The 25,640-nt window shown below is 34.1% G+C and overlaps 2 non-coding genes across 2 annotated transcripts; one reads left to right on the top strand and one right to left on the bottom strand.

Moving 5' to 3' along the window:
- The first annotated feature begins 6,516 nt into the window (after positions 1-6,516).
- Positions 6,517-6,605, top strand: Trnay-gua (transfer RNA tyrosine (anticodon GUA)). The gene is given in 2 exon segments: positions 6,517-6,553; positions 6,570-6,605. It is a non-coding gene; the product is annotated as a tRNA-Tyr (tRNA).
- Positions 6,606-7,029: 424 nt separating this feature from the next.
- Positions 7,030-7,118, bottom strand: Trnay-gua (transfer RNA tyrosine (anticodon GUA)). Its single transcript is given in 2 exon segments — positions 7,030-7,065; positions 7,082-7,118. It is a non-coding gene; the product is annotated as a tRNA-Tyr (tRNA).
- Positions 7,119-25,640: the final 18,522 nt, after the last annotated feature.

A 25,640-nucleotide genomic window follows, 5' to 3' on the forward strand; every position in this document is an offset into this window, starting at 1 on the left:
TTAATATTATCACCCACACAAAGGTTCTCTACTTAATCCAATGGTAGACTGTTAGATAATGCTATTAGCATTAAGTCCGCCTATTGCACTTTATAAATTGTAATTGTTACAATAAAGAATAAATAAATAAATTATATCCCAATAATAATATAAATGTGCATGCGTTTATAATTGATAATAAAAGTTACGTGGTTGAACTAACAAATTAGAAGGAAAATTTTACCTAAATATTGACAAATTCACGCTAGTAATTAGTTAAAGAAAGCACAAAGTGTTCAATCATTCATCCGTTATCAAAGATATTTTAACAAAGCACCTAAGCAAATGAGGTCGTTCTATTGGAAACTGACGTTCAAATGAGGGATTAAAACGATTCGGAAGATGAATGAAAACAAATTTTACGCTTTAGTGGACATGCGTTATTCACCATCTTCTCTCTCTCCTGGCGATAAGCTCGGTTACATCCTCATCACATCTTGATAGAAACCGGGGACGCCAAGGATCCTTGGCGTCCCCGGTTTTTTAGGGTTGGGTGAGTCAAGTTTTTATAGAAAGCGACTCCCAATTGACTTTCGCAACCTTTGCAGGGAAAACATAAGTATTGGATCATGGTATCATATGGCATTTCCATCATATTAGTAGATTAATTGTACGACATCCGACATTTTATAATTTAATGGCTGATGGCGATGACGATGGCTTTAGCTTAATATATATGTGGCGGCAAGTAAAAAGATGTTTCTGCCTACCCCTCCGAGCAAGAGGCGTGATTTTATATAATTATAAATATAAATACCTTATTGTTACAATAATACAAGCAATTTGTATGTTCTACAACAATTTTATACAGGTTATTATTGATTAAGTATTTAAAAACTCCAGTTGAAACAAACCGTTGAATGACAGAAATTAACGTATTCAAACCCGAATTGTTTCAGCTCAGGCATGATTACAATATCCCTAAATTTGCAACGTTCCTATTACCAATGAAAATCGTTAAAGCAATTAATATCTACAGCTTAATTTGCCCACATCCAGAGGGCGCCGGCACAGACAATATTTGATAAAATTTTATCACACCGCAATGGCCGCCGAAATTAGCGTTATTAGCCGCCATGTAAATTGCTCTCAGCGATCCATTGGAGGCAATTGATTTAATGCCCTTCTTTGTTTGCGATCAACGACTCGATTTGGGTTGATTGTCATTGAGCGCTTTCAATCCATAAATGGAAATACATTTAACGTCAATTCATTTGCCCTCTGCTTAACCCCTTTTAAAAAAATAATGCTTTTAATAATGGTGAAAGAAAATCGCGCTTGATATTCTGATTACTCTTTAACCAAAAGCGTATTGCGCTCAAACTTTTGGCTTCAGAGCTAGGTCTACTTCAGTATTGATTCTAGTATTTTATACATACAGGTGAACGTAGCCTTTCCGTCTTTGTTAGATTGTTGGCTCTGTCTATGCCGGATAAAGACGTGATTAGGTATATGTTTATATTTTATACGTCATCGTAAAAGAGTTTATGTATCTTTATTTTTTCTAGCTTTTGTCTGCATTACAAAAATGCGGCAACTATGTGGTACTTCAAATTACATTTCCGTCAGTTGCGCAGAATCAAAAATTAATTTATATTTAACCGGAGGCACATTATAAAGTAAGTATTAATGTTATTAGATGACAAAATCAAAAATTCTTTTGTTTCACTGCTGAAGCACAAACCTCGAAGGTAAATATTTCACGGGTATAATAAACCGGGGGTTACGCGGCGATGATTTTCCTTAACAATGCTTCCCATAGGAAGCCCAGGTAATTATGATTGAGCACAAAATGGATAAAAATAATGCCGGGTTTGTTTCAGACGTAATTAGGGTTTGTGGTCCCGCGCGGCCGGATCCGCAAGTCACCTTTCACTGATGTTTTTAGATACGACTTATCGTGTTTACACTTACTTGGGGAAAATAGGTACTTACAGCGTTAATTAAAACCGGTTTAATATTACATTTTTTACTACTCCAAGTTTGATTCAGTGATACTTCTCGCGATTATAAACAAGAATGATATAACCTGAGCAACCATGATGACCTGATGAACAAAAATTTTCTGTGTAATTTGTCCCGTGTATATATAATTATTTTAATTTTCAAATACCTTATGTAAACAGGATTTGCGATAAGGAGGTAAGTATTATAATTATGTTCACGTTACAGAAACAATAATTATAATGTCTTGTAATGCGAAGACATACCACGACAAGAATTTGTCAAATTAAATTATCGTCTCCGTTTCGCCCGAGAGTGGAGTGTGGTAAGACTGGAAGGGATACAGGGTGTCTCGTAATTGCGAATACCAAAGATATTATAAAAATTTACATTACACTTTGTTTTTGTTTTTATTCATGAAATGGTAAGCTCCTACTCGAACAAACATTAGATACTATTTTATTATTTTTCCTTTTTTATATCGACTTTCTTCTTAATGAATCCATAATACAGACTGTGTTAACTAAATTCATTTTACAGATGTGAAATAATATCAAAACAAAAAATTAAGAAATATTTTTTTTTTTTGGATTAATATGATCCAATATGTGTATGGTTCCACTCCTGACGACAAGAGGAAGAAGTAATATTTTAAATGTTTTCATAGGACGCTATCAGGATATGTTTTTAATTTCAATGTTTTGTAATTTGTCCCGTATAAATTATAATTATTAAGAGGAAGATACGTTATTCTTGAACGCCCTGTATGTTCGGCGGTTCGTACGCGAGTCTCCGATTATGAATATTAATACGTCACCGTGGCAGGTCGCATCGCAGCGGCTTAGCGTTTACCCGGATAGACAAACCACCCTCCAAGGTATGCCAGTCACGTCTAATTATCAATTTTAGTGATACACGGCCCTTAGATGTTTGTAAGAGTTAGTAGATGATGCAGGGTAAGAAATGTGTGCGTTATGAAAATGGTGCGTTATTGGTAATTGTGTTGTTTAATTAAATTAGCATAAGGCTCTCTTTCATATTTACGTGCTCCCAGTTGCACTTTGCCTGGCACTCAGCGTTTTAAGATTAATTTATATAAGTTTTTTTCAACGAGATTCAAATGTAAATGTAGGTAACAAATATTTTAAATGTCAATGAGACAATTCAACGGAAATTCTGAATATTTTATTCTTTATTGCTCAATAAGTCATCAAATAAATTTTTATACACCTGTTATTACATGTCTACTGTCTGTATGAGTACCTAGGTATTACACCAAAATTTAGCAGGGCTCTAATCCGAGTCAATTAAAATTCTCTCGCTTGCTCATTGTTGCTAAGATAAAGCCATAATTAAGGGCCTTCTCGATCGATTAAGTTAAGCCGAGTTTAAATAGACGCTAACTCCACGAGAAAGGTTTACTCCTCCGTGAAATGCCATTAGGTTTTCGCGCGTTTTATACGCCTTTAGAAAATTCGGGCTGGTACACATCGGTAACATTCTATTTAAAAATACCTACTACTTATAGTTTAAAAAAGTAATCTCAAATTCTGCTCACTGAATCTGGTTTTTAAAAGCATCACAAATGTGACGTATTTAAAATAAAAAAACACTATTTTTATATTCGTATGATTAAAGTATATTCTTAACTGCATCGGTGAAGTTCTCGTAGTGGAAAGTTGTATATATTTTAACTAGGCTGAATAGCATTAATACATTTTTTTTGTAAATTAATTTAATTTATGAAAAGAAATAAATTTATGCACTACAATGCGTAAAGAAACAAGTTCCACATCGATGCGCACCTTAAAATTTTCGCCCATTGCAGACGCTCCCAAGTTTAAAGTTGAAAGGGAGATTTAATGGCGGATTCTCTTGATTACATTACATGAATTAGGGCAAGTATTTTTGATTGATACGATTTGAAAGGGGTTATAAAGAGCGACGGTGGTCGAAGAGTTAAGGTGCTCGAAAAAAGCGTGTTGCGCGGGGAAGCACATGTTCAAAACCTACTTCGCCATGTATCAATGACTCTTTTCCAAGTTCTGTGCATTACAAGTAGCTCGATTGTTAATTGATGCTTTTACGGTGAGGTAAAACATCGTGCGGAACCGCGCCATCCGTAAGTGTAACCATAATCCAATATGGAATAAGAAGACGATTTGATAGGGGTTATAAAATAAACTTTTTAACACAGGTATTTATAATCCATTTCTAGTGAAGATTGTTGTTAAAACTGTAGTTACGAAACCTTTTGATTTAATTCCCCTAAGTTATAACCCGGTACATAGTTTCGGCAACAATTCCTTTCATGTCTAGGCAGTTGAAATTACTTCAATAATTAAATCATAAAGTTTAACATTCATTCAAGTAAACGAGTTAACTTTGAATTTAAAATTTTTGATTTCACACGAAATTTTGTTAACAAAAAGTTTAAACATTGTCAAAGTAACATATTATATCGATGAACTTATGCAAAATTTTAATTTGAAATACACACACATATAGGCGATTTGCTACGCTCCCTACATACTTCTTTTGCTTCATGCCCACGCGTAACTCTCTTCATGCAAGCTAAAGCGTAATCTTGGCCTAATTTTTCGCCAGGATGCTTGCGATTCATCCCGCCTACATAACTAAAAATCCATATGGGCATTCCCTTGTCTATTTCAGTCACTCTATCTTTGTTCAAATCACAGTATACTCTAAATTAATTTAAAAATACTTATAACAATAAGGTCTACTACGCCTTTAGCGTTATCTTTATTTGAATAGACACATTATTTAAAAGAAAATCCTGGCAAAGGTCAAGACAGTATTACCTACATAAATAACCAATTCTTCAATAATAATTACGTCACATTTATTTGTCCCTAACGCTCCCAAAATGGGGCTAAAAGCAGTGGTGGTGATGGTACCCTTTACAAATGTCAGTTTGACCTTATGCTAAGTGTTGGGCCGTTGAATTATCCGATGAGTCCGTGCTTGATCTTTGAAGTTGCCCTTTAGATATGATTGCTGTCAATTTGTGACGTTAATGCCAAACCGCTGCTTGAATATGAAAACAGTAGCGTGATATTTGTGACTGGTAGTGATGTGAATAGACACCAATTTAGAGAATTGGTACATTCATTTTTAATTTACCTGCCAGTGAAACGTGAAACCGCTAACATTTAAGTTTAACGTGGCTACAATTGCCTTCTTCCTTATGTTCTTATAGGTGGAAAATTTAAAAAGAAATTAATAAAATTCTTACCTAAAGTTGAAATGAGACGAGAAGTAGGTATTGAATGCTTTTCGCAATTACAACCTGACAACCACAGATGCAGTTTTAAACTTATAAGAAAACAAAACTATGTACTATTTTCTTGTTACTGTGTAAATTTCTATGCAATAAGTTACTAATTATAAATATTACAAACAAACCAACCCAAACCGCTAAGTAAGTACTTCAATTCAAACACAATGTAAAAATTGTTAGTGAATAAATAAATAAATATACAAACAAACTTCTTATTTGAATGCAATCGAAAGATTTTGGTAGAATTTATCAAAAAAGTCGTTAACGGCATAATATACATATGTACATCAGCAAATTCTGTGATACAAATTATGACAATTGGAATATTTTTATTTTATTCACATTTTTTAAGGAATAATCGTAACTAAATACGAGTATAATGTACCTTGTTTTATAAAATTGTACATAGCGTTTAGAACAGGGAAATCAAATTATAAGGTGCGTTTAAATAGCTTCATTAATTCTTACCAGCCAGCATTAAACAAATCTAGTCATTTACGTGAGTAGCCGTTGTTATTCACGTTCAAATTCTTTGGAAACTCGTTAAGGGTCGTTTATACATGGGCCAGATACGAGACGGGACGGAAGTGGGTGCGACTATCGCGGACCGCCACGACAGTTTCTATTCAAATTAGGAAAGCTTCGACCGCAATCGAAATTCAAAACTGTTTTAGAATTAAGTTTATCACTCGGTTTTAAATTCATTGCTGTTTTTGTTCTTCATTAAATTTTAACGTTCAAAGAAAAAATTCAATGGAGACACGGCTATGTGTTGTGGTTTTTTGGAATTTGAATTTTTAGTAAAAGGGTTTGTGCAAGTACTAGACGACACGTCAGACGACTTCCGGAAGACGTTTCACGCTAAAGTTCTAGCTATTGAATGGTAAATAAGCAAGGGTGGGTTTTAAACGTAGTTGATAAATTGTAAGGTAATAATAGTAATGGAGAGTATTTTTAACACAAATCGGTTCAAGCCCGAGAAAGAGTGGTGTCCTTAGCTAAAGGGTTATTTTCCGCATTATATGAATATGAAAATGGGCTGAAGAAGAATGCTTAGAAATACTTTTTTGTAAAGTTCGACGGGACCAAAGTCTCTGGCAATCTAAATTTATATAAAGAGTGTTACATAGCGCTGTCAATGTGTGACCGCGAAAGAAGAGCACGCACCTTTCACTAAACCAAACTTATGCAATAATCTCAATGTGAGTAGAATAATCACAAGAAACAACAAGCCTTCGATAGCTCAGTTGGTAGAGCGGTGGACTGTAGTTGGCAAGAAATGGACATCCATAGGTCGCTGGTTCAAATCCGGCTCGAAGGAATCTTTTTACTCAGATAAGCTAAATCTTGTCCGTTATAATTAAAGCGCGTACAAAGCATGAATAAGAATCATCTGAAATGTAATTTACGTTGTTTGCAATGTAACTAACCATAGTTACAAAATAACAGTGTCAAGAATAAAATAAAGTAATTATGATCGGATTTTTATATTGTTCGTCGCAACATCAGGAAAAACCAGGCTTAAGTTTGACATTCGTCAAGAGAGTATTGGCAATTCCCGCAAAAGCAAGGCCGCGGACAACTACAATATTTTATACCAGCGCTCTTTGGAATTTCTTAATTTGATACGTACAAATCGCTAAAATTTTATTGAATAAACAATTATGACTGGGCTTTCTCCAAATTAAGAAGCTGGTTTACTGTATGAAAATTAGGTCTTACACGAATTTAAAGAGTAAAAAGATTCCTTCGAGCCGGATTTGAACCAGCGACCTATGGATGTCCATTTCTAACCAACTACAGTCCACCGCTCTACCAACTGAGCTATCGAAGGTATGTGTAGCAATTCTAAAGAAACGAACATTTTAAACTTTAATTTAACTCATGACGTAAATTTTGTTATCATTAAGACCTCGTTAATATTCATTTAAAAGTTGATGCAACGATTACTTAGTTTTTATAACCGTAGGTATTTATTTATATTCAAGACTGTTGGCTCTGTCTACCCCATAAGGGATATAGATGTGACTCTATGTATGTGTGTATTGTATATTTTTATGGCATAAGCTTCTGGTGACGGTTCACCAGTGAACCGTCTACGTCGTTTAAGAGTAAAAAGATTCCTTCGAGTTATGTCGGTTACGTTCTTACCTATTTTGCAGGTTATTATATATACCTAATATCAGGTTCTTACTTTGGTTAAAGGAAAAAATGTTTTTCAAATTGATCTAGTTCTTGGGTAATCTATTTATGTTGAGAATTGAACATAAATACCTATCTTTATCTTAGTATTCAGTCTGATGTTGTTTTCGAAGAACACCTAAAAATTTTTGATTTGAAAAGTAGGCTAAAATGTATGTAGGCTTAAATAAAATTTTAAACTTGACTTTTTGAAAATTTTAACTTCGATTATATATTCGAAGCCAAAGAAGAAGTTATTAGCAAAATTATTATGTGACAGCGCAACTTGCAACAGTGATCTTTCAAACAAATCATCATTAAAATAACATTTTGATATTAAGATAGGTGGAATTCTAAGCTTAATGTGGACCTGAAGGATCAATCTGAAATTCAAAATAGTCTAGATACGGCTTTGGTTTTACTTGGCAGCGCAGTCGATTCCTCGTGTATATGAATTATCATATTAATTGAGTATTCTGATGTAAGGCGATGCAGGTCCCAGACGAAAGCCGCTTTGCACTGAAACATGCACTCCTTGCATGCGAAGAAGAGATGCAGTTTATGCTGTACTAGTATTGTTAGTGTTTTGTCCCAGGATTTGTTCTAGAAGGAGAGATTTTCGAGTTACTCTACATCATCATATCCTACTAATTCTTTTAAGGATGTGTGTTTGTGACTCTTTCACGCAAAATGTCATGGACGCATTTTAATGAAATTTCACGTACACGGGTAGAATACAACTTGGAATAACCTACGTACCCGAAATTCCTAATTTTCATGAAATTTCCTAGTTACATAGTTGACTTGAGTAGTTAGTTGAGTTGAGTAAAAATTAATACAGATTTAAGATAAGAAAAGTATTTTTTATAATAAGTCCTTTTAAGTTTAAAAGTGTGTCCTAGGGTAAAAAAGATATTTTTTTAATTATTTGGGAACGCAGAGGTATTTCTGTAACTTTTCAAAAACTTATTAAGACCTGTTTGACAGTGGTCTTCTGCATCATCGCCTTCACAACAATGATTCATTACGGATAGCTAAACAAATACTAACAATAATAGTAATAATTATTCTTTTATATTCAACGTATTATCGTATTTTATAAATTGATGCTTTGTTAGCTGACGAGGTATTCAGAGTCTTCTTTGTTTAGGCTATTTACAAAAACACACAAAGTACAGTGTACAATGATTATAAATAACAAAATTTATTTGCCAGTATCTATGTAAGTTTACATAATGTGATTTATGTAAAATTGACTGTCTGTATGTTGTGTATATTTTTCTCTCCATCCACTGGTTGTATAGAAGAAATCGCTATAAGCGATACAACTCACTGTATCACATTTAGTATGTTCTATTTCCACAACAATGCTCTTCTTTTTTGTGTGCAATAAACAGTTATTCATTTATTAATTACTCGATAAAGTATGCATGTGTATGGACGTACATATAGTAGATATAGTTAGAGTGCTAAGTTGGAGTTGATTTTCCTTAAATGGATTATGCTTTCCCGTATTGACGCAGAGAAGTTCTAAATAGTTTTCCCACTTCTATTGTTTGTTCAGTCGCATTCAGAATTAGTTGGCTTTTGTTTGTGTTGCTGTTAGTACTTTGCATTTGATGTAGGATTGAAGAATAACGTAGGATTGTTAGCCCCTTATGAATTTGAGAATTAAAATAAGTACCTTACCTGTCACTATTTGAATCTAAATTCCATCATGAAGCCATACAGATGTTTTTCAGTTTTTAGAAAACTGTTGGCTCTGTCTGTGTAAGGGATAAAGACGTGATTATTTGTATCATGTAAGCATGTAAACTATAAAATTTTTATAAATAAAATTAATGTTGAGCAATTTCAATCTTACATACATACATACATGTATATAATCACGTCTAATTCCTGGCGGGGTAGACAGAGAAAAGAGTCTTGAAAATACTTAAGGACATCCATGGGAAAGAGATGGAATAGTCTTTTTTTCTGTTAGTGTCTCTTATAGTCCTTAAATCCCCTGATTATACACCTCCTTTAATGTAAGATCACTAGATTGAAAGGGTTCATCATTGATTAGTAATCAATGCTTTTTAGTGCAATTACTTTCAGATTTAACGATGAATATTCTTTAAACTACCTTAAGTTTATGGTTATGTTATTTACCATACACTTTACTTACTTCTTTTCAAAATTTGATGGTTTTAATTCTATGTTCCCTATTGTTTATTTGTTGCTAGTAGTAAATCAAAAACATATATCGTTTGGGATCGGTGCCCAGGATTTCTCTAAACCCGTCTGACACTCACTTAATTACATAGATTACAATTTGACATTTTCAGTGCCTGCGATTTAAACTTGACGTAGGCGGATTATCTCGAACGTTCCATTTCAGTGTTTATGTTTTGAGTTGATATTTTCATCCTCTGGAGCAAACATTATCTGAATGTCATACCACACTTTGACACCTACGCTAAAGGCGATTGGCGGATACAGTTTATGAATTAACTCTTAATGAAATGATTCATTTAGAACATCTAAAACATAATGACCTGGAGACTTATTCCCGAACATGATATAGCATATTTTCGCCTCTCTATTAGAAAGGGATATAGGACATTCCCTTGTCAATGTACTTGCTACATCGTTTTCATCACAAAATAATAATTAGTATAGGTTCATTAAATACTACACTTTTACACTTTCTTCAAACTTGAAAAAGAAAACCCATATTAATTTTAGGAAATTTATTTTATTATTCCTAATATCTTACCACACTAAGATTTAATAATCTAAATGCCGAATAATCACTCATTTTAAAATAAACAATTCATTATATCATTCAAACAGGATGTCACATGGAAATATTAATCAAAGTCAGAAAGAGCAGAGTGCGACGCACGAGTATGTGGGGTTTTTAATTATAAGTGGGCAATGATCATTTTTCATGCCTGATTGCCGTTTTAATCTAGCTGGTTTACATTTTAGCTAATCACTTTTATTAAAGTTTTTGGGTTAGTGACAAGGATTTTCTTAATGTGATGTAATCATTATTATTTTATGAATTCCGCCCCATTACATTGAACTGTTTTTTTTTGTTTGTGTTTGAACTCTTTCTTCGCGTAAGTAAGATAAAGAGTACAATTTAAATACCTTGTATAATTTACCGCTAGTTTATTTTGTCTCTATATAAGGCTTAATTCAAGAAAAAGTCATTATGGTTTTCGAGAGAAATCGAAAAGACCCAAGCAATAGCAAAAATATAAAATTGCTTGCTTAAGGTAAGTAAGGCGTAGGTTTTTGTTATAAATATAAAAACTGCAGACAATTTCCACATATATAATACAAGTAACAAAATACAAAATCACACCATACGTGAAAAACAAAGCACTTCACTTTTATTAATGCAAATACGTCTGAAATTTTGATAGTTCCCAAACAACCATAAAACCCGGTTAGTTTCGGCGATTGCCCGATTTTCATACATGAATATTCGTGGCTGTTTGGCATTCAGGCCGCACAGCGGTGTCTAAACAGACAGTGTAATAAAACTAAGCACACGACAATCCACGGGCAATAAAAGGCGGGATTGTAGGTACTCTTTATTACACTGTGGCGGGATTGTACGGGGATGGTAAGAGTTGAGTGACGTCACTTCGCTTTCACGTCACGAGCCTAAATCCCGCTTAGCGTACGGCGGCGTACGGTACGGTGATCGCTTCGGTCTTATATTCGTATAGAATTACGATAAGGTTTGTTTTTAAACTTTTATGCAATAAATTTATGTTGAACTTCTGAATCTGTCGTGTTCCTTGTTTAACCCTCCGCTACTATACTTTGGATCTCTGTTGCCTATATTTATTTGAAACTTTTATCAGACTTTCACGATTAATTAATCACTCTTTGGTTGTAGGTATGAATGAAAACCAAACACATACTACATAGGCATAAATCATGCAAATATTTAATTATTTAAAGAAAATGCGTGCTTGTTTTTTAAATTAAAATATATACAATAAAAAATATTTATCACGATTATCATCAACTCATCTGTAAAAACATCTGTCTATCGATGTCAGTATTTTTTGTACTCGTCCCATCCCTAAAATTTTTCAGGCAGGTAAAATGCGCAGGCTCGTGGACGTAGAACAACGCCACCTGACACCATTAGGCTATTATAATATTTTGCTACTTTGCCTGCTGATGTCTTCTTGACGACGCAGTGAATACAAAATTCGTAGACTCTCCCCAGACGATATAGGTTTGATTTTCGTATCGAAATTTATTGGCAATTGTGATTGTGTTTGATATTTCTGATTTTGTAAGGCTATCATAACATGCTGATTCCGTATCCTGAGAAGAGGGGACATTAATATTAACATTTCCTTTTCTTGAAACTGGATGAAAAGTAAATTGTGTTTTGAAAGTAGAGTTAAACTTCCCCGCTGAATTGATAATTTGTTATAAAAGTATTTTGAAACGTATAATTTATACTAATGTATGTTCTTGTACTGTGCTGTGCTACTGTTATGACCAATATAAATAATATTGGCAATAAAATTAGTTTTTTTTTCGTGTAGGTATAGTACCAAATCAAATACTGGCCATAAATCCACTACTATATATCGGTAAAAAAAAAAGAAATCCAAAAAAATATTTGGTTGGATAAAATTCTGGCAGTGTGTTCGTTCTTTTGGCACGCATTTATTTTTTATTGTGAGGGTTCGTATTCCGTGGCCGGATTTTTGTTTAAAATTGCATTTTTATATTTGGAACGCGACCCGATAGTATGTCGGGTGACAAATACGCGCTACGCCGCTATGAATGACAATTGAAGAGATGTTTTTATAAAGATCGCCCGATTTTTGTATTTATGCGAAAGAAATTGTGCCCATAAAAATGGTGTTGAAATGATGACTGTCATTTTTCAATGTCATTCAAATGCTCTTTTATGAGGCTATTTTGTTTGAATGATAAAACGTTTCGTTGATGTATTTTTCGGAGGGAAATGGGAAAGTGCTTACTGAAACTGGTCTAAAAAGCCATTCATTTTCATATTCTCTCCGACGGGTAATTGGAATTTAAAAGACTACTTAACGAATAACGATAAAACAAAAAAGTAGAACTGAATCTTGCTTTTATAAGCTAGGTATACCACAAGGAATTTGATACAGTTAATTACCTATAATTAGGGCTAAATACAGGCTGTAACACTCGAGATTCTAATAATCGTATGTATAGGAGACGCCAGCTCGTTTCATTGAGCCATCGGGTAATTCCGACGTGCGCGGCTATGCCAGGAATGTGATCACGTTGCAGTATCACCCTGGACAGTCGGGCGGGAAAGTGCAAGCATGATTTAAGAGTATGATTAACTTTATAAAATAGTTTTAGAGTTAATACTGGTTTTTAAGTCCTTAAGTCGTGATTGAACGTAAAGATCAAATTTTTTGGTTCAAGGTTTTTCACTTTAACTGAAGCTCATTAGTTTTTAGCTCTACCACATTGATTTTAAACATTTAATCACATCGTTAAGGCATTCTTTAACAAAATTATAGATCAGTAACATTGATTGAGAAATATTATATAAATATGGCCTGCACTAATTAATCATTTGATTATGTTACTAATATATATTTTAGTTATAAAGAGTAAGTTTAGAGTTAATAATTAATTAATAAGGAATAAATAGATCAAAGCGGAAGGTGCATGTTGCACTGTCCCACGTAAAGTTGCAAAAAGAAATAACACGACCACTTTTATAATGTATTAATTGTAGCAGTTATGGCAATGATTGTATCACCTGCATATTCCTAAAGCCCAGTAGATACATTTGATTAACCTGACTAGACAGGCTTCATTGATTTACCGTTTGGCAGCGACTTTAATCCTTAGTCAATATCCAGTTACGACGGATATATTAAGTGCTAAAGGATTAACAATCGACTTGGCTATTTTCCGTACCTACTTTGACGGAAAATTTAATTATCTTTTTTTGGTTCTCTTCTAGATAAAAAAGATTTAATTTTGATTGTTTTAAAATAATTTAGCTCAGTTGCGCAAACTCTATAAGTATCTAGATCATCATTTTCTCTGAATTTGTTTTCACACCAAGTGAGTCCCGTCTGACATCCGCTATCTTTGCAACGGAACTTAACCGATTTTGGATCTAGCTTAACTCATCTTAGCTTACTTAAGTATTAAATTGATATAACAATGTCATTATTTCGCTAAATAATAACACAAATTTTTTTTTGTATAATTGATAGCTAGTGTTTTTAATCATGAAGCTACTTTTTAAGAAATTGATGGTATTAGTGTAAGGAAAGTTACGTAGCACAATCAGATGTTTATGTGATATAAGGACATAATCCTTTGATGTGTTCATCGTCTTGTAGAAACAGGATAGATTTTTATTTCTGCAGTCATCGCAGAAGAGAGTTCGGCATGATCTTAAGAGTGTAAGGCATGCCACGCGAAAGATGATCTATCGTCTATGGCTTAGGAAATAGATCCCATTTCGTGTGGCAAAGTTGTGTGTGCCACCTCAGTGTTGCTACCATTGGCATCTGATATTAAGGAAAAGGACCAAAGATTTCTATGCATAGGAATCATGATTAAACGATACCAATCAAGCTGTTAGTTATATCGCCTGTAAAAACGATCGGCGGCCGTTAATCGCCCGTTAGCGACGCATTATTCACGGACACGCGTTGCACCGAATCCACCACCCTGTATCACCCCATGCAACCATACAACAACGATACACATACAATGTGTATATTGAACACCAAATTCAACTTTAAATCAAATATTGTAAAGTTCAAAGTATGTATAAACGACTGGGACTTACGATGTCAACTCGCAAACAAATATCGTTTAACTAATCCAAGCCAATATATTCTCTATTTCCCAATGCATAAAATTAATACTTTTTGAAATTTACCATATCCTTCATTTATAATTGATCTTTACCGTATAGCTAAACAGGACGTGGTAATAACGAATGGACTTTACTATTACGGCATCAAGGTACAAAATGACATTTAAAGCAAATTCATTTACGTAGATATAATATGACGTAGTATTTATTATGCCAATATCAACGGATGCAGTTGCATTCGACAATTAATTATTTGTAAACAATACCGGAGGTCGTGCCCGGGCATAAATAGCCTCGTTGCTTTCAATATAGGCATTTGATCCAATATTGATGTTGTATGCTGTTTGTGTTATTAGGCCGAGCATTTTGTATTCCTAATGCAACAAAGGATCGTTTTGTTTGTTGTTTGTAAATATCAGCTAATTATGAATTTACGGTTGATTAGTTAGTAGTCATTTATATTACAATAAATTTTCATATTTGCAATAACACAATAAATCTAAACTTTCTCATTTAATAAAGAGCTCTGAAAAAAGGCACTGCTATATAAAACGAAATATACGTTAGACAAATTATACAGATTGAGCTAGTTTATATTCGAGACTTGTGTTAAGAGATTCTAACTCAGCGACACCATATCTTCTAATTAATAGATAAATATTCGAGTTTCAAGCCATCTAGAAATAAGTTTATATATGTACAGGTACCTCAAAAAACATTCAGCCTAAAATTGCAAAAAATAACATGGAAGGCTCAGCAAAAAAGCAGCAAATCCGTCGCCAAGTGCGTGGCGGCCGGTCCGATGAAGCAGAATGCTTCCACTCGGCCGAGCGTGAAGATAGCGCGATACTGTGCTCGCTCCACTACCTCACTATGCTAGTGCGTACACCCTTTTGTTGTGCTTGCGACTAATCATTGACTGCCAATTCGATTTCCGATATGGATAGATTTATAGGTAGCGAAAGGTACACTGTCGAGTAAAAAGGGCTTACCAATCAACATTGTCTTTACAAAATAAATAAATAATCTGCCGGTTCTCGATTTCCTATATTAGAAGAAGTATAGATTCGCTAAATAAGCGAAAAGTGTGATAATAAAAGTGGCTGCAGAATGCAGATAAAACATTGTCTCTCTCATACTAGTATAAGCATTTTTGCACCTTTCGCTACTATATTTCGGGTCCTTAGGTTCGCGTTACGAAATTTTTTTCCTAGTCTGTCCGCTTTACAGCGTCTTCGGTTTCGAATTCAGCTTCAAAATTAATTAATTGTAGCAAAATAAAGCTCGTAGTGAAGAATAGTAAAATTTCGAATAAGGTTTATTGATAAGTTAGATTATATGGAGTAAAAGGTTTGTGACGAGCACAAGTGGTTTGAAAACGAACACTGCTCTCACATTTTATATTTACTTGCAATAAAATTTTTATATGAATTCACGTGAAATTTAGCTGGTTATGTCACACGGAAGCAAAAAGTGGAACAAATTATCTAAAGACTTAACTAAAAATTCTCTGGTGATATAGAGAGATTCTAAAAATTATTTTAAAGTATTGTTGGAATAATCAATTTAATTTTTCGCGGGCCTTAAATCTTCACAGAAAATATTCAAGTTATGTTAATAATGTTTTCCCGTATTTGTATCGACGCTGTTTCTACCCGTTTCGAGACGCATCTGTCGCGCTCAAAACTCCCGAAGTCCTCGAAGTGAATACAGCTAAAATGAATATTTATAAAGGCGTCAACTGTTAATCCGGCATTGTTACAATTTTCGCTCGTCGTGACTGAAGACGTTAAGAGAATACCGGGCTCTTATGGTAAGCGTACACTGCTGGTATTCGAAATGTGAAAATATTTTACATCAAATTTTTTTTTTAGTACAAAAAAAACTTCAAATACTCGACTAGAGAAGGGTAGGGTCGATGATAGATATGTAGTTTTATTTTATGTATTTTTCGAAATGACTTCTTATTTTTTGTTTATTGTTTTTCACCACAACAACACTTTTAGTACATAAGTATTTATTTTTATTGTTTTTTTTTTTATAAAAAGAAGCAAAACCAAACTTTACTATAAAGTATTGTACCCTAACAAGCGCTCTTTATCTATAATCTAAAGCTCTTTATTCTAGTTTTAGGGCTGCTTTTCACAAAAACTGACAATAACTAAAACAAGAAAAGATCGACAAAATATTGTGAGCAGTATAATAAGCCTTATAAAATAAGGTTCCACCCCAGTGTACAGCTTCCAAACGCGCCATGTTCATCTGAGGAATTAGCGAACAAAAGGCTTAAGTTGGCCTAGCGCCTGTTTATTCCGACGATCATATAAAAGATCTCGTCTTACCATCTGACGGGCCCTTCGCTTTCAGGCCAAATCTGCTCTTAACAAGCCTATGGAATTTTCTAACACTTTAAAGTGTTTATGTTACGAATTGAATCTCTTAATTTATTATTTGAAATCATTATAGTAGTTTGATATTATACTACACTTAACTAAGAACAAACAAATAAGATGTATCTTGTTATAAAGATTTTGAGATAATGATTATTAGATAATTTGAAAAATGATTCAAACTACTAAAATCTGAGTATAATGTATATATAGTTCGGTGTTGTTGATGAAGTTCCTAGTGGCAACTGGCGGTATTTAGTAGATATTTTTCTACTGGGAATATAGCAATAAGGAAGAAGTTATTTAGATTTTCGAAAACACCATAGACCAAAACCTGTCTTACCCAACCTGTAATCATGGTCAAAAGGCGCACCCAGTTCTCCTCTATAGTTAGGTATAGACATGAGCGGGGTAATGACGGAAGGAAGAAAAAGATGCATGTAAATTTCAATATTTCTATTTGTGCAATAAGGTATTAAAATACAGGACGTTATCAAACTACAAACAGAGCGCAACATTGTCACAGGTTGTCTAAAGTTACGGCCGGCAATAAAATCTACCGTTATGAATGGACACACTAAATCATGGCAACACTTGCAGTTAAGGAGATACCCGCTTCGGGATACATCTTAATTACTTTATAACTGCTGTATGTGTTTAGTAAGTTAGTTACACAAATCAGGAGCCTGCCCTGAGGCATGTCTCAAGAATTATGGAGCTAATAAAGTATTTTAAGCCGTTAATGTTTTGTTTTATAGCTGTATTTTGCCATTAGCTATGCTTCCGAGAGAATTTGTAAGAGACTTTTCATGGCGGGTACCAACTTCATAGAAGAAAAGTAATTTCTTCTTTTTTGCCATTTTTCAAATTATACATACAAACATACAATCACGTCTTTATTCTTTGTGGAGTAGACAAAGCCTACAGTGCAAAAAGACTGAAAGGCCACGTTCAGCTATTGGCATTATATTATATTAATATTTCAAAATAAAAATGGTTTTTATTTTGAAATATTTATTGCAACCAATAATTGTGTAGTTAACGCCCATGTGAAACTACATTTCTATTTTTATTAATATATTACATTTACGTGATATACGATAGTCAATAGCATATCATATTTACATGTCCAAAACAAATACAGAATGCTTTGCCGGTATTAATTGTTAAAACAAACATTAAATATTTTGTTAGTTTTCGACTGAACGTTAATTTTATAACGCACGGTAACGGATGCAGACTGCTTTATTATTTCAATAACGATTCATTTCATATAGTTTTATTTTAATATAAAATGGTATGGCGCTGAAGGGTTACATTCGGTGCATTTTCAATAAAAGTTGTATTGATTTTAACTTGAAATATAAATTTTATAATATTTAGGAGATGAGATCATTATCAGATCTATAAATTATGCCATTCAGTTAGGAAAATGCGCTTTATATGTATATTGTTTATCATTAAGTCATTCTTGTTATTGTAACACAATAAATAATACTCTGTATAAAGCAGTGACACAAGGTACTAACGTGTCAGCGGTTGAAGACGTGTGCAAACTGCCCCTGACGTAGATGGATGCCTACCCAGTGTGGCCGCGGGCTAAGAGACATATACCAACTAGTTTAATAGACATGTTAAAGTACAATGTTACTAATATTATACATGCGAAACTTAGAAAAGATTTGTGAATATGTCCGTGTTTGTACTAATGTACTTTGCGGTAATATAGCTTAGACATTGGAATAACTTAATTGTTAAAATGTATAGAGATTTAAGGCGAAAGTAGTCGTGGGCAATAGCTAGTAAAATATATTTTCTTTTGAGAAAATAGGACATAATTGAGGACACATAAATTATCTGCTTAAATGATGTTCATATGTGGTATATAAATAAAATCATACATAAAATCATGTCTCTTTCCAGGGAGGGTAGGCAGGAACTTTCTCTTTCCACTTGTTCCCACTTACAAATTCTGTAAGTACTTTTCTGTTCCTAATGTTTTTGGAGTGATTGTATCTGTTGTTTGACATTTGTGGTCCTTAACCGTTGGTTGATAGATATAATGCCCTTTAACCACACTAGTATCACATGGTTCATGATTTTATAAAAATATTCTTTGTCTGTTTGTTTTATACAAATGTTTCCTAAGTAAACCGCTAATTCCATAAAATTTAAACATTCCTGAGATTATTTCTTCTGGATATACCTATTATTGCAAAGGCCGAGAACAGGATGCTTTTTGACGTACATTTGTTTAAAATAGCTGAACGTGGCCATTAAGTCTTTTAAAGACTATGGCTCTGTCTACCCCGCAAGGGATATAGCCGTGACCATATGTATGTATGTATGTTGTTTAAAAAGTTCCATCACTCAATTTATTTGCAAAATGTATAGTTACATACGCAATTACATGAGTTTGATATATCTATTTTAGTGTTGGGACACCAGTGGCACAGAAGGTGGTACGCTTCGCTAAGTGAGTGATCGGTGGGCGGCGCACTGTCCTCGTCCTGAAGATCCCTCAGTTATCATGTGACGCAGGTGCTTTGAGGTTAACTGTCTTACATGTAATGTTCATGTGTTTGTTATACTAATTTGTTGTCTATGGCTTGATATAAATATAGAGTATTTGTTGAGTATCAATAAAAAAATGTGCATTCCGAGTTCTATCCCGGGCATGATTTGGAAGTTTATAAGCAATAATTTATTGTAAAACATAATTATCATTTCTTTTATTCATTTTTGTACACAAAATCATACAGGAGCAATAAAAATACGGAAATTAGCACAAAGGTGTTAATTATTTCAAAAGAAGTCCTTCCAGTAGACCCATGAGAGGATCGTATCGTTGTTTCCCAATAACAGAAGAGCTTATGTTAGGGCTAGCTCACTTTCTGTCGTTTGTCCCATCGTACACATTTGTTTAGCTGTGATATGCCAGATCTACCAAAAGATGCCTTCACCTATTTATTTCTCTTGGCTGGTAACAATTTCAACCCAATAACCGACATGTCGTCCGACCGATCGCCGGATCAGTGGACAGGTGACGGCCGCTCGCGTAGGGACCAAGTGGCGTAAATAATTGATAAATTGCCACTGAGTCCCCGAAGTGACCCCCGACCCAAACTTGGAATTTACGACCGTTTAATTGTAGCTTAATTCCCAACTAGTCTTAGCTCGGTGAAATATGGTTGGTCCGTGATGTTTGTCTGATTTAGATACAGCTGTAGGATTCTAAAATATGGATTCTATCATATGTCAAGTAAATATTATAAATTCAAAGGTTAGTTTTGCGCCAAACCAATTTCGATGAACTTTATCTTTGAATAAGAAAAAAGTTGCTATTAGAAATTTTTCTTCAAATTTAATGTATTAATATGTATATTTTTGTCTTTATACTAATAGTTAATATCATGTTACTTGTCGCACTTAAGTAGATGAAATGATGAATGAAATATATCTCAATAAAATATAAAAACCATACAATATTTAATAAGTTCATAACTTTTCAAAATCAAATAAAAAGTATTACTTGGTATAATCAAGTAGTACATACATACATACATACATATGGTCACGTCTATATCCCTTGCGGGGTAGACAGAGCCAACAGTCTTGAAAAGACTGAATGGCCACGTTCAGCTATTTGGCTTAATGATAGAACCGAGATTCAAATAGTGACAGGTTGCTAGCCCATCGCCTAAAAGAGGAATCCTAAGTTTATAAGCCTATCCCTTAGTCGCCTTTTACGACATCCATGGGAAAGAGATGGAGTGGTCCTATTCTTTTTTGTAATAGTGCCGGGAACCACACGGCACCAAGTAGTAGAATAAAAATTTATGTTCATTAGACAATAAATAGATTAAAATCATAATTAATGCTGCAAAAAACTTACTGGTAGACTGAGGCATCACTCAAAGATCTCTTTGTCCTGCCATGTGTGCACTTACAATTACTAATACACTTTATTGGCAACAAAATTGAGTGCTCCAAAACTATTAGGTGTCGCATAATAACTTCCTATAATTTATACACTGAGCTAAAAGCAACTTGGATGAAACAACAACTACTAATCATATTAGCCTTATTAATTAGTTCCCCAAGCGTTGCTTTTGCCGAATGAAAATGTATGGTGGAAACTTGAAGGCAATGTATTGTGAATCTGCGAAGTTAGGCTTGTGACGTGAGGCGACTGCGAACAAACGATATGAAAATTGAGAAAATGTACCGCATTTCAAATGTAGTCGTAGAATGTTTAAGTACAAAATATATATTGTTTGTTTGTGTTATATTTTTCTAAATACATTTAAAAATTTTATATTTCGCGTAGCATTAATTTCGAATGTAAATATTTCATGTTGTGAACAAGAACAAGTTTTCCCGAAATCGACAATAGGAAGAAATGTGAACGTTACACAGATTTGCTTATATAAAAACTTGGTGATGGTGCAATTGGGACTGACGCCAGGAGGATAATAATGCTGATACACTTAAGTTGGATAAACACTTTGAATACTAACTTAACTCTTAATACCCCGTTCAGTTATGAAGCTTAAAATCTGTGCTCATATGATGAGGCTTTCACGCCAAATAGCTGAAACCACACGTAGGGAGCTGGATTACAACAAATTTACCGATGGTTACGTTGTAAATTGAACCCGTCAGTCTGCGGTTTAATAACTGCGAGTTGCAACTATCACATGCACACAGAACTACTGTATTTCACGCTGATTTAATTATGACCTTTGACGGCAGCCGATGGATGCCGGATTTATTAAAAAACGCTCGACCAGTTTTAATTAAAATACCATATAGGTTTAAACGGGAAATTTAATTTTGATCAAAAATTTTATCGCGCCGAAAAGAGTATTCATTATTGTGGAATTATTGATAATTCGTAATAATTTGTTCGTTTCGCGGTGTGCGGAATCATGTTTCATTAAATACACATTATTATTTCTTTGCCATTTTGAATTGTATTTGGGATAAATAAAATTTATATTTTCAGTTTTAACCGCACCGGGTGTAAAATATGTATAATAAAATTACGATAACCGCTACCACGGAGTAAATAAACCTTAAGAGAAAACAGCTTACTATTGAAACAGTTTTCTATTTCACAGAAAGAAAAGTACAGTCGTCTATGTAAATGCAGCTTTATTCCTAATGAGCGGCCGCGAGTGGCCGCGGCGGTCGCAAGGCATGCGTGAAGCGCTGCGGGTGACGGCCGCCCGGCTCCCGGCGCGAATATTAATTTGCCAGCACATCGCCATCTCAGATGCAGACACGAAAATTATACGGATTGCTGTGTCATTATGTGATTGATTTCTTTCAGATGAATTACATACATACATACATACTACATACATACATCCTTTGTGGGGTAGACAGAGCCAACAGTCTTGAGAAGACTGATAGGGCACGTTTAGGCCATCTCTTAGTTAAGCCATCTGCACTAATGTCACTGAAGGTCACGGTCACGAAATCCCAGTTTCGTAATTTCTCTCACGGCACTTTTGATAAATCCGTGTCAATAATTAGAAAAAATGTAAACAATAGTGAGCAAGGTCTTTAAGAATTATAGGCTTCTGTAGTAATTTAACTATATCATTGCACGCAATCGTTTTAACGAGTTCATCATCTGCTCAAAACCTAATGATAGCAATCATTTTAATAGCTAATCTCGTCTCACATAAAATACCTAATTCTGAAATGAGTTACTTACCGTTAGCTATATTAGTAAATATGTTTACGTGTGTAATCGTATATTAAATCGGGTGAAAGGAATTCATCCATTGAACTACACCAACTTTGGATTCATTGCAATGGTTTCATTAGACTGAATACTTATTGGTCTAAAACTATTATCTGAATCTGAATTCAATCATAAACTCATCCAGATGAACGTGATCTTTGAGCCTTTTCGAAACTTTTTGCTCTTACCATTTAATTTCTATTCTATACCCTTCATGCTTTGACCTTCATGAGAGATAAAGCCATGATATAAATAAATATTGGCAAGGGGTTACAAGATATAGAATCAATCGAATCGCACCGCGTGTGTGTAGGTAACTACTGGATACCATATATACTTAACTACTATAACCAAGATATACTTATAAACTTGGGATTCTTCTTTTAGGCGATGGGCTAGCAACTTTTCACTATTTGAATGTTAATTCTATCATTAAGCCAAATGGCTAAACGTGGCCTATCAGATGAATTGATTGTTTAATAATAATAACTCATTTTTTGTAACAAGAAAACATAAAATATATAGAGCAATGCTATCCAACCGACTTTAGTAGTGTGTCTGTATGCAAACTAAAATAAATAACAAGCTGTTATATTCTTATAAAGGTGGTCATCGACACGACATCGATGATCCAAAACTCAAATTTTATTGGCTCAATGTATTTTATGTTACCTCCGTGAGGTCTAAACTACTGATGCTAGCCGTGCACAATAATAATCTTATCTTGTAAGCATACAATTAATCAAGTTTTATTGTAAAAATGGTATTAATTTTTTTTTAATACTTTTACATCAACCATGTTACAACAATTGGAAAATAAAATCAATTTATTTATACAACTAAAGATGACAATCAAACGCAAATTTGAACAATTTTGTATTAGTTTTACCCTTATAATTATAAATTCCACGTTGACACAGAGGGTTTTGAACAGTACTGATACGGAATAAATTTTCAACTTAATTTAACTAGTCAAACACAAAGGGCCGTAGAAAAGGGGCCGCTTTAATATCAATATAGAGGTGGAAACTAATGATAACGTAGTTTGTGCATTCGTCACCACAATGTATACAAATAATTAGTTAAGTATTAATAATTTATTTGACATTGGAAAATGTTAAATGATCCGATTTACGTTTACCATAATACGTTAACGACACTTTTCATGTTTTATGTTTACTTATTACATACATACGTATAGTCATATTTATATCCCTTACGGGGTATACAGAGCCAACAGTTTTGAAAGGACTGATAGGCCACGTACAGATTTTTCGCAGGTTTTCTTGTATGTTTTATTTATTTATTTCAATATCAATTGTTTCCTTCAATTGTAACGTTTTGATTTGATTACTTCACTTTCACTTATATATGTATACTACTCTGTCAAGAAAGTAGCAGGAAAAGATCAATAATACACAAACTGTTTGTTATTCATCCAAATTTATTTTATCACCTTCAAAATATGCTCCTTTAGAAACGATATACTTACGCCAACGAATAATCCAATCATCAAAACATTTTTTAAACGCTGTTTCCGGAATTGAGGTCAGTTCTCGCCGCGAATTCTTTTTTATGTCTTCTACCGATTGAAAACGGGTGCCACGAAGTGGTAATTTGAGTTTAGGAAAAAGAAAAAAGTCGGCTGGAGCCATATCTGGTGAATATGGTGGTTGCTCGATGGTATTTGTTGAGTGTTTGGTTAAAAATTCGTTCACAATGATGGCCTTGTGCGAAGGTGCATTATCATGGTGCAAAATCCAAGAATTTTCTTTCCACAAATCTGGCCTTTTTCGTCGGATTTGCTCTCTTAAACGCCGCATAACACTCAAATAATATTCCTTATTTACCGTTTGACCTTCCGGCAAGAATTCCGAGTGCACAACACCGCGATAGTCAAAGAAAACAGTCAACATGACTTTGACTTTTGAACGACTTTGGCGTGGTTTTTTCGGTTTCGGTTCAGTTGGAAGGCGCCACTACGAAGCTTGTTGACTAGTTTGCATGTCAAACTCGTAAACCCACGTCTCGTCACCAGTAACAATGCGTTTCATGAATGTTGGGTCGGAATTGACTCGTTCTAGCATGTCCTCAGCGACTCTGCGATGCGATGCGATTAAGTTTTTGAAAAAAATTCAGGTCTTTTGGGACTAGCCGAGCGGCAACATGTTTCATACCCAAATTATTAGTTAAAATGGTACGGATCGACTCGTGAGATACAGAAAGTTCGGTGGCTATCTCTCTCAAAGTTGAATGAGGATTTTCAGTCACTATTTCCTTCACTTTTGCGATGTTAACTTCAGTTGCAGACGTTGATGGCCTACCAGAGCGAGGCAAATCTTCCATCCCATCTCGACCGCTTTTGAACGCTTTGTACCACTCATAAGCACGAGTTTTTGATAAAGTCGATTCACCGTAAGCCTTCTGTAACATTTTCAGTGACTCCGAACACGATATTCCATTGGCAATGCAAAATTTAAGACAAACTCTTTGTTCGATGTTTTTATCCATTATGAAATTAGCAATACACACTAGATATGATATAACTAAAAATAGCACTGTATTTAATGTAAACAACAGATGCAACTCAAACTCCGCGCCAAAATGGAAAACAGTTGTGCCAATCTAACAACAACAAAAAAAACAAAAATTTGAATTTGGAACCATAAATAAATAATCCATTCCCGATACTTTTCTGACTGAATGTATTATATTTTAATACTAGCAGCCAGACAATAATATCCGCAGATGAAGTATCTTTTTGATGGTGACAAAATTTCCATAATCGGTTCAGTATTACTGTATTAGCCCTAAAAACAATCAAAGTGTTATAAACTTTACCTCTGTAGACTATAACTATATCCATGTTATAAATAATAATGTCTACATATTGTTAAAGTGTTCTTTAACATTATGTAGACAAACTGATGAAGTATTTCTTCAACTGAAATTAATAATGAACTTTTTATGAAGTTTATTCCAAATTGATAAAATAAATTATTTTAAACATATTTTGCGAGTAATATATTTTCACCAAGTATGGAGATGGCTACATCCAAATTAGTGACAACATACGCACGCGTAGCATCGGCCGATTTCGCGGTTGACTGTACGCCCGCAGCTGACGCTCTCGCGTCATTTTCACTGACAAACTCCACC

This window comes from Amyelois transitella, chromosome 6 (assembly GCF_032362555.1).
Source record: "Amyelois transitella isolate CPQ chromosome 6, ilAmyTran1.1, whole genome shotgun sequence".
In the NCBI taxonomy this organism is placed as follows: Eukaryota; Metazoa; Arthropoda; class Insecta; order Lepidoptera; family Pyralidae; genus Amyelois; species Amyelois transitella.